This window comes from Vicia villosa, unplaced genomic scaffold, assembly GCF_029867415.1.
Source record: "Vicia villosa cultivar HV-30 ecotype Madison, WI unplaced genomic scaffold, Vvil1.0 ctg.000449F_1_1, whole genome shotgun sequence".
Lineage (NCBI taxonomy): Eukaryota > Viridiplantae > Streptophyta > Magnoliopsida > Fabales > Fabaceae > Vicia > Vicia villosa.
The window spans coordinates 235912-246472 of record NW_026705213.1 but is presented as its reverse complement, the minus strand read 5'-3'; the positions used below and the strand labels follow the sequence as shown (position 1 = coordinate 246472).

General features: G+C 31.1%; 1 long non-coding RNA gene across 1 annotated transcript; it reads left to right on the top strand.

The window, feature by feature from the left end:
• Positions 1-1775: 1775 nt before the first annotated feature.
• Positions 1776-3622, top strand: LOC131628359 (uncharacterized). The gene is made up of 3 exons (XR_009291756.1): positions 1776-2609; positions 2921-2991; positions 3221-3622. It is a non-coding gene; the product is annotated as an uncharacterized LOC131628359 (long non-coding RNA).
• The last annotated feature ends 6939 nt before the right edge of the window (positions 3623-10561 follow it).

Here is a 10561-nt window from a genome sequence, read left to right as displayed (position 1 = left end):
CCGGCGGTGGATAAAACGAGTGACGGAGGAGAAGCCGACGGAGGGACGCCGACGGTGGTTGCCGATGGTGGTGGACGGAAGGGTTTCGCGTGCAGTGAGGGTTTGTGGATGAAGAACAGTGGTGGACGGAAGGGTTCTGCAGAAAACGAAAGAGAGAAATGAGAAACAGTAACGCGTGTTTTGGTTTTTAATTTTTAGTAATAAAGGCTACTAAAGCGCTTCTGAAAAGCGCTCTCATAGCCTGGTCTATACCAGCGCTTTTGACAAAAAGCGCTCTCATTAAACACCCCTACCAGAGCGCTTTTGAAAAGCGCTTTCGTTCCCCCCACGTTCCCCCCACCTACCAGAGCGCTTTTGTAAAGCGCTTTCGTACCCCCCACCTACCAGAGCGCTTTTGAAAAGCGCTCTCACAACCCCCCCCCCTACCAGAGCGCTTCTTAAAAGCGCTTTCATACCCCCCCACTATTAGAGCGCTTTTTTAGCGTGTTTTTTAATTTTGTCTTTAGCGAAGCCTATGCCAGCGCTTTTCCTAAAAGCGCTTTCGTAGGGGTGCTGCTAAAAGCCAAATTTGGCGTAGTGAGGTTTCCTGCGGATTTTCTTTTGGATTTTCCTGCGGATTTTGACTTTAGGGACTAAATTGTTAGTATTTTGAAATGGCAAGGTTGTTTTTCAAAAAAAAAAAATTTACAGGGGTAAACCAGAAATGCCCTATATGGCGGGGGTAAAATGGTAATAAGTCATTAAAAAATTATAATTTACAGGGTTCAAAATGATAGAGTCCTTCAAGTGGCAAGGCTAGTTTCAAAAATAAAATTTTTACAAGGTTTAAAACATGAGAATGTTCAAATGTTAGGAGAATTCTTGCACATTTTTTTAGGCAGGGGGATTTTTCGAACCACCCCCATATGGCAGGGATGAAAATATGTATTAACCCATGATGATGATAATAATAATAATAATAATAATAATAATAATAATAATAATAATAATAATAATAATAATAATAATAATAATAATAATAATAATAATAATAATAATAATAATAATAATAATAATGTAAGAGAATTATATACTAAATGATGAGAAAGATCATCAGTGTACTAATATCATGACATGAATATAAAATGATACGCTTATTAAATTTATTTTTATACAACCTAATTTATATTATTTTCTATCTTACTTAATTTTATTACCATGAAACAAGAAAAACGAAAAAAAATTCAAATTATTAAATGGAAACACAAAATCATTCACAAACTTAATCTTAGATTTTAACACGTTTACATCGTTTATTAACACAAATAGCTTTATATGATTTCTTACAATAAACATCTAAACAATCAGCATCTGTAAAACATTTTACACCTGGAGATGCTGTAAATAAGAGAATAAAATAACTTAAATAATATTTGATTAAATATTCTGTACGAATTAAAGAATGAAGTTTATAAAAAATATTAAATAGTACGTTTACCTTCAATGATTGGTGCAAAGAAAAATATGAAAATAAATACATTAATCATAACATAAACAAATTTGGAAACTAAAGCCATTTATTTTGCTTTGTGAATGTAACAAAATATAAAATTTGTATCATTTATAAAGCCCGACCTCTCCTTACATGACTACAGTGTTTGACCCTTTAGCTCACCAAAAAAATTTGTGACATAAAATTACTAACTAATTTGCAACCTTTAATAATTTGAATGGGTAAAACACAAAATATAAATAATTTCTTTTAATAAACATATTTACGAATTTTTGAAGTGTGATGTTTGATAATATTTATAGAAAAAATTTCTCTCACTTAAACGCACCACCGTATAGGCATTTTAACATGTTGCTCTTTCAGGTGTTTTCGCTACTGTTGTTGCAAAAATCTTCTTATCATGTCATGCACCCGACACATTTTTCAGTAACGGACTATGCTAGTGGTTTCAACTTCATGAAACTTGTCGAGTTCTTCACTTATATTATTTTCTTCTAAATTTTCTGTAAAAATCATGTCGGTTCTTCTCCAAATAACTTCTAAAATGAAAGTTGATAGAGAGTAAAATTTAGTATTTAAGTTTAATTAGAATTTATATAAGTGGTAGTTTTATTTGTATTGTTATTTATTTGGGTCTTTAGTAATATTTGTGGCCTTTTTAGTTTGTTATCCACTAGTAACATTATATATTGTAGTATCATTGAGACATTAGGGTATCAAATGAAAATCTTTAATTTTGGAAATTTCTCTATAGACCTCCCAACCTTCTAGTCCACCTTTGGTGAAAAACCCAAACTACCCCTGACTTCGGAAGGTAATTTCCGAAATGCAAGAAAAAGGCGTTTTCGGAGATGCATCTCCGAAAGCGTCTTTTTTTTTTGGAAAAATTGTCTTATTTCGGAAGTTCATTTCCGAAAACAGCATTTCGGAAGTTCACTTCCGAAATACTGCGCGTTCTGCAGATTTAACAAAACACTCCCCCTCCCCCATTCATTTACCCTAACTCAAATCAAAAACAAGCAAAGGCGGAAATTTGTGCAAACACACTTCCAAGGCTGCATCAAGGCTCTAATCACATTGCTATACAACATTCAAAAGCCCACAAATCACTCAATTTGTAAGTTTTAAATTTGTTAGATTCATTATTCAAATGCATGTTATTTAGGGTTTCAATTGCATAAATGATATATGGACTGGTTGTTAGTAGTATTTAGGTTGTTTAGAAGCTTTTTGAATTGGTTTTATGTTTGATTTTGGGGTCTGCCATGGAAGTTGCAAAAAACTCCATCGCAAGGATGTTTCGGAAGTTCATTTTCGAAAACACCTCCATCCCAGTTTTCGGAAATGAACTTCCGAATTGTATCAGAAGTTCAAATTTTTTAGTTTTTTATTTTGTCTCGCATATTAATCGATTTCAATTGTTTACAGGAACATGTCAGACAACCAACCAGCACGCATCAAACAGGGTAGGGAGACCAAGACTGCATTGGCTAGAGAGGGTAGGGAGTGTCCGTTTTAATTTGCAAGTACTTTATTTTTAACGCCTTTGTTTATTGTGCCTGTTTCTTTGAAGTTTGTGTGCATGCGTTCTGACTTCTTTGACGGCGTGTTGCTGGTTTCCAACGTCTTTGTTCTTTAATGACTTGTCTGTTTCCCAAGCGATTTTGTCCCCTTTCTTCTTTTATAAAAGGAGGTCTCATGGACCTTTCTTTCTTCATTTTTACGCAGGAATGGGTGGCGCTAAGGGAAGAAAGGGTTCTTCAAAGAAGGAGGTGAAGGAGGTGAAGGAGAAGAAGAAGGTTTTGACTGGTTCTGCTTCTCGTCCCCTGGGGGTCCATGGCTCGGACGTGCAGGCTCAGTCTTCAGGCGTGAGAGTCATGATCAACGCTGATGGTTCTGAGACTGAGTGGGATGAGGATTGGTATAATTATCTTCATTCGGAGGAGTTCGCTCGTCGGGAAGAATAACGTGTTTTTGTTTTGTTTGATGTGTATTTTGTAACGCTCGTCGGGCAAAATAACGTGTTTTTGTTTTGTTTGACGTGTTTTGTTTTGTTTTGTTTTGATTTCGGATTGTATCTTTCGCATAGTGTTTTTGGATTGGATTTATCATCTTAGTATTTTCAGTTTATCTGTTGCTTATTTTTATTTGGCGTTTGCGTTTAATTAAAATGCAAGACAGTTTAAGAAAAAATATAAAAAAAAAACACAGTTTCTGCATAATTCGGAAGTTCATTTCCGAATTCACCCCCATGAGGTGTTTTCGGAAGTTCATCTCCGAAGACACCCCCCATGAGGTGTTTTCGGAGATGCACTTCCGAATTGTGGAATTTTTAAAAAAAAAAAAGCGCTTCGGAAGTTCATTTCCGAAGCAGAGGTATTTTGGGATTTTCGCTGGGGGTGACCCCCATAGGGAGGTGGCTAAAGAAATTTTCTTAATTCTCTTAGTTTATTTTACTTGTCTTTTTTATTTCTCTTGGCTTTTCTTGAGTTTAACATTGGTGCTTTCATCTTTGAATCTCAATCCTTCCATGACATATTCATATCCCTCATCTTTCACTACATTTTATCCTTATCATTCCAACACCACCAATGTCACTTCTTCATGCCCCTCTTATCCATGGGAAAGTCCTCCATCTTATTCCCCTAACATACATTTCACTACCCCATCACAAAATTTCTCTTATAACCATGGATACACACCACATCAACAACCACCTTTCACCTTGCCTCCCACAACAATACCACTTACAGCATTCCTCCATACACATCATATACACCTTCACACGACCCACCCATTTCATACCAACAACAACCCCAAAATTCCAACTCACAACCAACCTTTCACCAATAGATAGAGAGTCTCAAACAATATTTGATTGAAACTCATGAGTTATCAAACAAATATAGAGAAGAGTTGAAAGAACAAATCCAAAATCTCTTAGATTTATTCAAAAAGACACAAGAAAAACTCAAAAAAAATATATGTTCAAGAGGTATGCAGAAAAACAGTCAGAAGAACAGAAAAAAAAAGTTCAGGTTCACATGGAATCTTTACGGCGAACTTTCTGGCGACAACTCCGATGAAATTTTCGGCGTCTTCCCCGATGAAATTTCCGACGACAACTTCAACAAGGATTATGGCAGCAACTCCGACGACTTCTCAGTGTTTTATCCAAAGCAATTTCCACTGTCATCTCCGACGGTATTTCTGGCAAGTGCTCCGACAACTTTTCAGACGAAATGTTTAGTTTTGACACTGCCTATAACCAAACCACCAGATCATAATTTTTTTCAATAAATTTCGTTAAATATTGTATCTCCAACATCATCTCCGGCACCACTTCCTTGAAAAAGTATCTTTTTAATTTCAAAACAACCGGATCTACAACAAAACAGAAAAAAGAAGATGGAGAAAGAAAGAGAAGTAGAAAAAGAGAATGGTACTCAATTTTTAATACCGGAAAAAAATGAGTTGGAGATGAGTGAAAGAAGAAGAAAAAGGGGTTCTTTTTCTAAGAAGAAAAGGAAAACTCCATACAAATTTCTCTCTCTAATTTCATATGGTCTCTTCAATTTTATTTGCAGTAAACGACAAAAAAAATATATTCTTTCAATGCCAGCTATCTTTTTTATTCAAAAGAAATTGAACGTGTCAATTCAATGCTATCCTTTTTCTCCACTAGCATGTACTTCACCTCACCTCCTTATTACTAGTATTAGTATGTCCTCCACTTCCTTATCATTACCACTATAACCACACCCGTGAAATGCTTGTCTCCCACTTTTCATTCATCCTTTCATTTATTTTATTTTTTTCTAGCTCAAAAAAAATATTTATTATCTTGTGAAAAAAAAAACTTATATTGTGTTATTTTAGAACCTTGAGGACAAGGTTCAAGTGGACCCCGCGGAAATGATAGAGAGTAGAATTTAGTATTTAAGTTTAATTAGAATTTATATAAGTGGTAGTTTTATTTGTATTGTTATTTATTTGGGTCTTTATTAATATTTTGGCTTTTTAATTTGTTATCCACTAGTAACATTATATATTGTAGTCTCATTGAGACATTAGGGTATCAAATGAAATGAAAAGTCTTTAATTTTCTTAGTTTATTTTACTTGTCTCTTTTATTTCTCTTAACAAGAGTCAAGGTTTTATTAAAAAAGTTTTGAAAACAAGTCGATGGCGATGCACGAGGCAATCAACTTACAAAGAGTTGGTTGGAGCTTAGTATATGGACCAAATGATGCGTGGTGAACAATTTATTTAAAAAGAAAAGGTGGATGAAGTAAATGAAAACAAACAAGCTCATACAGGTAAAATTCATACAAACAAGTATAAAAGTTCAAGCATAAATGGATGAATATAAGAGGGGTAAAAGTGTAAGTGTAATGGCAAAAAGCTATCCTTCTAAATGATCAATCGGAACAATCAATCGAAAAGGTCTCACTATAAGAAAGCTCAGGATCAAGCTATGAATGCGTGCTAGTGTGCACGTGTAAGGTACGGTTGATGGCGATGCGTGAAGTGCGGTATACTTATAGTAGAAAATGGCTAAGATCCTAACATTCTTTATTTTAAAAAACGGTTAAATGCATGATATGCGCAATAATAAAGTAAAGCGGTAAAATTATTACAAGGCTTCGGAGATGGGGATTACAATTTTAACAAATGGGATGAAACTTACTACTAATTATTACAAACCCAAAGGAAAGTTAAAGCCAAAACAATATATACAAGAATTAACACAAGCTTATAAATGTCCATGAAATAGTCCAATAGCTCAATGATACCTCACAATCAAAATAAAATGTTAGTATATATATATATATATATATATATATATATATATATATATATATATATATATATATATATATATATATATAATGATGCATGAATAAATGACAACAAAATACTAATAAATATTAATTGAATTTAATCAAAGAAAATATAAAATTAAACATATTAAATTCTAAAAGAAAATAATTAATTAAAATTTTTTTGGTGCTTTTATTATGAGAAATTAAACTAACATGTTTTTGTATTTTTGATGAGAGTAGAAAAATAACTTCTAACTAAACATATTTTTGTGTTTTTAATATGAAGATAAAATCTAACTAATTTAATATAATAAAATATTTTTTGTTATTTTCAATCATTAAAACAAAATTATTAAAGAAATCAAAACTATTAAACAAATAAACTAAAAAGACATTAAAAGAGGGGGAGGTGATGGCTTTGGCTAATATGCATAAGGATTTTCCTTATGCACCATGCATAAGCCTACATAAGCCATTGAATCATGTTTTTAATTCAGTATTGAGTATTGAGTATGGAACATTGAGTGGTGAGTATTGAGTATTGAGTAATAACAACTGATATCTAGAATTTGATCCAATGATCCAAGAGTCTATAATAATCTATGCACGGTAACTGCACCCGGAGGTGATGTTGGCAGACTGGAGTGTAAGAACCCAAAAAATCAGATGGACTAAATGAATGTAAATCAAGGGAATCTAGCTAGCTTTTATGAAACATAAGCAAAAAGTAAGGATGTATATGGTTGGTTATTTTCAAAAACCAAATCATAACCATTTTAAAACTATTTAAATGGTTTGGATTTATAACCATAATCATATTTTAATCAAAATTGGTTATATAACTGGTTATAAATTTGGTTATGTTTATCTAATTGGTTTTTAAAAAATAAATCAGTTTTGAAAATTATTTTTTTCAGAAACTAGGTTCTGAACTCAACACTCTGGAAGAATACTAGTATTGTGTTAAAATGGAAGTACATATTCTGGAATACTGATGCAACGGTTTGAAGGAACGTTAGTAAAAGAGCTTATAATCGTAACTTTGTAAGGAAGCTTTGGAGGCCTTCTAAAGCTTTACTTTTGTGCCCATGTTTTGAAGATACTAAAGACGAGGTTCTCTTGAACAAGTTCTAAAGATCTAAAGACATCGCTTCTGAAGATCAAGTGCTGATGACTCTGAAGACAAGGTTCAGCTGAACAAGCTCTGAAGACTCAAAGAAATTTTTCACTCGTTGAATTTACACCCTCCAAAAACGGGTGTAAATCATAGAAAAAACAAATATAAATTAACTTTTTTTATACAAATGTTAATATCACTTAATATCAAAATTGCTATCTAAAACTTATTCAAGACCTAATTTTTATTCAACAAAATGCATTGTTAAACTTATAGTAGTGTTAAAATAAACAATACTTAAAAGTACTATCTAAAGTCATAAAAACATCGTCAAAAGTCATTTTTGACAAAGTGTTTGTATTGGTGATGGTGTTTGTATTCAAATAAATAAGGACTTAAATTAATTGATACAAAAGTGATGAACCCATACTTTTATTTTTTTTCTTTGCTATTTATTAGGTCTAATGTCAAAATTTAATACAATATATAACTTTTCTTTGTTTATGTTTATATATCTTATAACTAGAGCTGGCAAATGGATTGGCCCGGCTCAGCCCGTTTTGGCATGGGATGTCAAAATATATAAAGAGGCTGAAGTGGGTCGACCCGATTATTTCATGGGTTGCAAAAAAAGAGCGCAACCCAAATACTAATTGGTCTTGTGGCCCGATGGGCCAACCCTATAACACTACTAGAAAATTCGTTTTTAGTGACCGAATTAGAGACCGAAAATGCTTATAAATCGGTCACTAAAACGTTTAGCGACCGATTTAGTAACCAATATTTTTCGGTTGAAAAAGTGCTAGTCGCTAAGCATTTGCGACGAATTTAGTGACCGAATTTGTGACCGAATTCAGTGTTCTTTTTCATAAAATAAAATCAAAAGTTATGAAACCTAGGAATTGAACTTGTGACCTTAGCATATTTTAAGAAGAACTTACCACTACAACACTTTACATCTATTGTTATATTTTATATTTAAACATATATACATATAGTTTTTTACAAATATATTTTATGTTAAAACAATAAAAAATATGAAAATTTTATTAAAAATTAAAAATTGAAAGAGAATTAAAATCTTTAAAAAATGGAAAGGAAATAATAATATAATAAAGAGGATTAAAAATAAATAAAAAAAAAAACAAAAAATATTAGTGACCGAAATTTCGGTCTCTAATTGATATATATAAATTAAATTGCATAAAAAATTATTTTTTGTGACAGATTTAGTGACCTCTTAAAATTTGCTCATGAATATCAAATTTTGTTGGCTAACTCGGTCACTACAGTGACTGAAATTTCGGTCACTAAATTTTGGTCTCTAAATCAGTGGCTAATGTATTTTAGTGACCGATTTAGTTACCTATTAAAATTGGCTCATGAATATCATATTTCGGTGGCTAATTCGGTCACTACAGTGATCAAAAAATTTTGGTCACTAAAAGCGAATTTTCTAGTAGTGATAGACCCGTCGGTCTTTTATTTAAAAATTATAATTTTGAATTTATAAAAAGGAAGTAATGGATAAAAGTTGCATAACATAATAGAGAATAATGATAAACTTAGTTAAATGATATATAAAATATTCATGAAATCAACATCCATATATAAGAATCCCACGAAGATATCTATGTAAAAGTAGAGAGAAACTGAATAATATCTCCAATACTTATCAAACTTTTTCTTTATCTCATAAATATTTCTTTAATCATATCATCTTGAAACATATATCTATCCTCTTTAACTTTTATTTTTCACTTGAAATACATTTATGTAATTATATCCTAACTCAATATTTTTTCTCCAAAATTAACTAAAATTATTTTAAAATTTTATTTTTAAAGAGTCAGCCCGAAGCCCGCTTGACCGGCCTTGTACGACCATGAAAAACATAGGCCCGGTGGACTAGTCAAAAAAATTAGAGTTGTGTTTTTTAAAGGTTTTTTGTGACCCGACCCACGTTAAAATATAGGATTAGTGGGTTAGTCAGATGGGCCAAGCCCATTTTCACAACTCTACTTATAACCATGGTTTTAATTTGGGATTACACTCATAGATGAGTTGCACAAGCTGTGAGTGATGTCATTGCAGTCGTTGCGACTTGTCTTACAAATGTTACTGCATGAATTATGTTAAGGCGGAACTTGAAATGCGTAGTTGAATGTGTCTATACAAATAAATTGACCAAACTGTCAATTATATCCTTTCTTCTAAAATAATTTACACTACTATTTGAACCTTTTAGTAACTAGCTAAATAAGTCTTCACCTTTCAATTATCATTGGACACTTGGCAATCTCAATTCTTTCTCTCCCCAACATACATCTTCTCTCTCTTATTTCAAATTTCAAATTTCTTTCACATTTCATTTTCCCACACTTTCTTACTTTCATTTTAATTTTTCTCCATTTACTTATTATCACAAAAAATATTGATAATTTATTTTTTAATTTTAATAAAATTAAATATTTATTTATCTCATGGGTCACTATCAAAACCATTAAATATATATAATTATTATTCATTTTACATTTGTATTTAAATATATGTTATATCGCAACAAATGCATTTTTTATTTCACGGGTCATTATCAATACAATATCTTTTTTATTTTAATTAACAATTCTTATTAACTGAGAGACAATTTTTATTTTTAAATGTTAAAATTTCATTTTTTTTTATCTTCAACTTACAGATTAAGATTTTTTTATATGATTATTTAATATAATTGAATTTATATAATCATTTTTCATTATAATTAAATCATTAATTTTAAATTTATACCTATTTAATTAAATTTTATACAATATCAAATAAATTTACCCATGCGGAAGTATGGGTATCTTACCATATATATATATATATATATATATTCTTTACTGTATTTATACGGTGAACAATGTGTTTTTGTTAAAATATTATTATTTTAAAAAAAATTACTATTTTATAAAAATATATACTTATAATATAATTTATAACATAAATATAAGATTTCATCATTAACCAACTTCACAATTATATTAACCATAAAAATGTATGTCAATCACTACTTATTTTACTTATAATTTATTTATTTTACTTATAATTTATTAACCAATTTCAATACTTCATTAATCAATAAAA